Consider the following 6000-nt stretch of genomic DNA (forward strand, 5'->3'; position numbering starts at 1 on the left):
CCTAAAACAAACTTATTAAGCTCATAGTCAAATTAGGGATGGTTAATGAATTGCAAAAATCCAGGACCCACACAGACTGCAATTCATGAAGAATTACATGGCTTTCAATGACCTATGACCTACCACATGCAGGCAACTTGGAATACATTGTCACTCCCCACCCCTCAGAGTAAACAAGAAGCTAAATGCCTAGTGGGCCTATGTGGCTTTTGGAGACTCATATTCCTTACTCGGCCTCAGTATATAAAATCATCCAGAAAAGGGATCATCTTTGATTGGCTGGAACAATAACACACCTTCTTAGGTCTGCAGAAAACTATAGCCCAAAGTATTCTATTAGAATGTGATCCCACCACTAAAATAACATGAGAAGTGTTGGCCGCCCACACTCACGGCAGCTGATTCTCTAGCAAAAGCCTAGAGCTGCCTGCTGGGCACAATGACTCATGCCTGTAATCCCAACAATTTGGGAGGCTGAGATGAGAGGATTGTTTGAGGCTAGGAGTTTGAGACAAGCCTGGGCAACAGAGCCAGACTCCATCTTTAAGAAAATAAGAAAATTAAGGAAATAAAAAAGCCAGGCGTGGTGGCACGTGTCTGTGGTCCTAGCTACTCAGGAGGCTGAGGCAGGAGGATCCCACTTGAGGCAACCAGGAGGTTTGAAATAAATAAACATTGGCCAGTTGCACTGGCTCATGCCTGTAATCACAGCACTTTGGGAGGCTGAGGCCTGCAGATAACTTGAGATCAGGAGTTTGAAACCAGCCTGGCCAACATGGTGAAACCCTGTCTCTACTAAAAATACAAAAACTTAGCTAGGTATGGTGGCATGCACCTGTAATCTCAGCTACTTGAGAGGCTGAGGCAAGAGAATTGCTTGAACCCAGGAGACGACGGTTGCCGTGAGCCGAGATCATGCCACTGCACTCCAACCTGGCTGAGAGATTCGGTCTCAAATAAATGGATAAACAAACAAACATTGGCCAGGTGTTGTGGCTCATGCCTGTAATCCCAGCATTTTGGGAGGCTAAGGCGGGAAGATCACCTGAGGTCATGAGTTTGAGACCAGCCTGGCCAACATGGTGGAACCCCATCTCTAACAAAATACAGAAGTTAGGTGGGCATGGTGGCACACATCTGTAATCCCAGCTACTCAGAAGACCGAGGCATGAGAATTGCTTGAACCCAGGAAGCGGAAGCTGCAGTGAGCCAAGATCATACCACTGCACTCCAGCTGAGGCCACAGAATGAGTTTACTCTGTCTCAAAAAAGAAGTAAAAAATTTTTTTTAAAATAAATATATTCAGGAACAAGTAGCCTCTCCTCCTAGGACTTACTCTAGAGATGTCCAGGGACCTGCCTGCTACTATTGCCATATGTACCCCTCTATTCAACCAATTGCCGGAGGATTCCAGGCAACTGGCTGGCCCACAGATGACAGTTCCAGAATCACAAGCCATAGGTCAACACGGAGAGCTGCTACCTGAGTCCAGGAGATTGGCAAACACAAGCTGACCCAGGGGCTATATTCAGCGCAGTAATTGATGAACTGGACACAGATAAAGGACGCATTGGTTGGCTGTAGACTGACTTTTGTCAATGGACTTGCAGTGTGGCTTAAATGGGTTCTTACATTACTGGAGAATACAGTGTATTCCCATGTGGACTACTGCTCTTGGGAAACCTCCAAGGGAATTTAAAAGGCAAGTGAGACCAGGTGCAGTGACTCATGCCTATAGTCCCAGCATTTGGAGAGGCCAAGGTGGGAGGACTGCTTGAGGCCAGGAGTTAGAGACAAGCCTGGGCAACATAGCAGGACCCCCTCTCTACAAAATTAAAAAAAAATTAGCTAGGTATAATGGCACACGCCTGTGGTCCAGCTACTTGGGGAGCTGAGGGAGGAGAATCACTTGAGTCCAGGAGGTTGAGGCTGCAGTGAGCTATGATTGTACCACTGCACTCCAGCCTGGGCTCAAGTGATCTTCCTGCCTCAGCTTCCCAAACTGCTGGGATTACAGGCATGAGTGATCATACCTGGTCTGTTTGGCTTTGAACAGCCATATTGGTTTGTTTGGCACTCTCAGTGACGTTTTCTCAGATCAAGACACTCACTCCACAGCCCATGCCGAACAATATCGAGCAAAGAATCAGCACATTCAATGTATTTATCACATTCTTTATCACTCGTGAAGTCTCAGGTTAACAGAAAATTAAAATGGGCAATTACAACACTATCACGTCTGTAATCCCAGCACTTTGGGAGGCCGAGGTCAGATCGAGACCATCCTGGCCAACATGGTGAAACTCCGTCTCTACTAAAAATACGAAAATTAGCTGGGCATGGTGGTGCATGCTTGTAATCCCAGCTACTTGGGAGGCAGAGGCAGGAGGATCGCTTGAACCAGGCTGTGGCAGGCAGATCGCTTGAGGCCAGGAGTTCCACATGAGCCTAAGCAATCTAGTGAGACCCCATATCTATAGATAATTTAAAAATGAGCCAAAAGTCGTTCATAGTGGTTAAGTAGCTGTAGTCCCAGCTACTCAGGAGGCTGAAGTGGGAGGATCATTTGAACCCAGGATTGAAGGCTAGAGTGAGCTACGATTGTGTCACTGCACTCCAGCCTGGGCAACAGAGGGAAACCTTGTCTTGAAAATAAAAAAAATAAATGAGGAGACGTGACAAAGGAGTGACACTCAGCCTACAACCACTTGGCATTTTGTTTAGAGAGGGACTAAGTGTAGGCCTCTTTGGACAAATTATTATGCTTTTGTGGTGGGAACTGGGGAAGGAAGGAGAGGTGTGATGGTTAATAGTGAGTGTTAACTTGATTGAAGGATGCAAAGTATTGTTCTTGGGTGTGTCTGTGAGGGTGCTGCCAAAGGAGATTAACATTTGAGTCAGTGGACTGGGAGAGGCAGACCCACTCTCAATCCAGCTGGGCACCATCTAATCAGCTGCCAGCGAGGCCAGAATAACAAGCAGGCAGAAGAACGTGAAGAGATTAGACTGGCTTAGCCTCCAAGCCTACATCTTTCTCCTGTGCTGGATGGTTCCTGCCTTCAAACATCAGACTCTTTTGGAACTCAAACTGGCTTCCTTGCTCCTCAGCTTGCAGATGGCCTATGATGGGACCTTGAGATTGTGTGAGTTAATACTCCTTAATAAACTCATATACATATATATACACACACACACACACACACACACACACATATATATATATATATTCTATTAATTCTATCACTTTAGAGGACCCTAATACAGATTTTGGTACCAGAAGTGGGGTCCAGAACAGGAGAAGGCTTTGCAACAGGTCCAGGCTGCTGTGCAAGCTGCTCTGACACTTGGGCCATATGACCCAGCGGATCCAATGGTGCTTGAGGTGTCAGTGGCAGATGGGGATGGTGTTATAGTCCTCTAGGATTTTAAAGCAACGCCCTGCCATCTTCTGCAGATAACCACTCTCCTTTTCAGAGACAGCTCTTCGTCTGTTACTGGGCTTTGGTGGAAACTGAACATTTGACTATGGGTCATCAAGTCACCATGCAGCCTTAACTACCTGTCATGAACTGGGTGTTTTCTGACCCACCTAGCCATAAAGTGGGTCATGCACAGCAGCATTCCATTATCAGATGGAAGTGGTATATATGTGATCGGGCTCCAGCACGTCCTGAAGGCCTAAGTAAGTTACATGAGGAAGTGGCTCAAATGCTCATGGTCTCCACTCCTGCCACCCTGCCTTCTCTTCCCCAGCCTGCACCAATGGCCTCATGGGGAGTTCCCTATGATCAGTGGACAGGGGAAGAGAAGACTAGGGGCTGGTTCACAGGTGGTTCTGCACGATATGCGGGCACCACCCAAAAGTGGACAGCTGCAGCACTATAGCCCCTTTCTGGGACACCCCTATGGACAGCAGTGAAGAAAAACCTTTCCAGTTGGCAGAACTCCAAGCAGTGCACCTAGCTGTGCACTTTGCATGGAAAGAGAAATGGCCAGGTGTGCAATTATTTACTGATTGATGGGCTGTAGCCAATGGTTTGGCTCGATGGCCAGGGACTTGGAAGAAGCATGATTGGAAAACTAGTGACAAAGAAATTTGGATAACTATGTGGATGGACCTCTCTGAGTGGTCAAAAACTGTGAAGATACTTACTGTGAAGATATCTGTATCTCATGTGAGTGCTCACCAAAGGGTGATCTCAGCAGAGGAGGATTTTAATAATCAAGTGGATAGGGTGACTCATTCTGTAGATACCACTCAGCCTCTTTCCCCAGCCACCTCTGCCACCGCCCAATGGGCCCATAAACAAAGTGGCCATGGTGGCAGGGATGGACTTTCTCAGCAACATGGACTTTCACTCACCAAGGCAGACCTGGCTACAGCCACTGCTGAGTGCCCAATTTGCCAGCAGCAGTGCCCAACACTAAGCCCTTGATATGGCATCATTCCTTGGGTGATCACCCATCTACTTGGTGGCAGGTTGATTATACTGGACCTCTTCCATCATAGAAAGGGCGGAGGTTTGTCCTCCCTGGAATAAATACTCCAGATTTGAGTTTGCCTATTCTACAGACAATGCTTCTGCTAAAACTACCATCTGTGGATTCACGGAATGCCTTATCCACCGTCATGGTATTCCACACAGCACTGCCTCTGACCAAGGCACTCACTTTACGGCTAAAGAAGTGCGACCGTGGGCTTATGCTCTTGGAATTCACTGATCCTACCATGCTCCCCATCATCCTGAAGCAGTTGGATAGAAAGGTAGAATGGCCTTTTGAAGTCACAATTACAATGCCAACTAGGTGATAATACTCTGCAGGGCTGGGGCAAAATTCTCCAGAAGGCCATGTCTGCTCGGAATCAGCATCCAATATACGGTACTGTTTATCCCATAGCCAGGATTCACGGGTCCAGGAATCAAGGGGTGGAAGTAGAAGTGGCATCACTCACCATCACCCCTAGTGATCCACTAGAAAATTTTGGCTTCCTGTTCCCACAACATTACATTCTGCTGGCTTAGAGGTCTTAGTTCCAGAGGGAAGAATGCTGCCACCACTTTGGAGTCCTGCCACCTTTAAGTCAACAGGCTAAGAAGGGAGATACAACCTTCTGGGATGATTCACTGGGACTATCAAGATGCAATCAGTCTACTACTCCACAGAGGAGGTAAGGAAGAGTATGTGTGGAACACAGGAGATCCTTTAGGGTGTCTCTTAGTATTACCATGCCCTGTGATTAAGGTCAATGGGAAACTATAACAGCCCAACCCAGGCAGGACTACAAATGGCCCAGACCCTTCAGGAATGAAGGCTTGGGTCACTCCAGGAAAAAACCTGCTGAGATGCTCGCTGAAGGCAAAAAGAATACAGAATGGGTAGTAGAAGAAGGTAGTCATCAATACCAGCTATGACCATGTGACCAGTTGCAGAAACAAGGACTATAATTGTCATGAGTATTTCCTCCTTCTTTTGTTAAAAACATGTTTGTGCACATATATGATTGTACTAAGAATATATCTTCATTTTATTTCCTTTCTCCTTTATCGTATGAATAAAATTTATTGACTTCATATAAGCATTTCAGTGTTAGCTTTATATAACAGCATTTGGGTTGAGGATTGGTGCGTTTCCAGTTGTATGAAGGATACTTGCATTATGTTAGGCATAATTATGACATTATTATTGTCTTTATTTGAAGATTATGTATAATCTCAGAAGATGTGTATGGGTTAAAGTTGACAAGGGCTGAACTTGTGATGGTTAATACTGTCAACTTGATTGAAGGATGCAAAGTATTGTTCCTGGGTGTGTGTGTGAGGCTGTTGCCAGAGGAGATTAACCTTTGAGTCACGGGGCTGGAAAAGGCAGACCCACCCTTAAACTAGGTGGGCACAATCTAATCAGCTGCCAGTGTGGCAAAAATAAAAATGAGGCAGAGGAACATAAAGAGGTTAGACTGGCTTAGCCTCCGAGCCTACATCTTTCTCCCATGGTTG

Source organism: Macaca mulatta, chromosome 3 (assembly GCF_049350105.2).
Source record: "Macaca mulatta isolate MMU2019108-1 chromosome 3, T2T-MMU8v2.0, whole genome shotgun sequence".
Lineage (NCBI taxonomy): Eukaryota > Metazoa > Chordata > Mammalia > Primates > Cercopithecidae > Macaca > Macaca mulatta.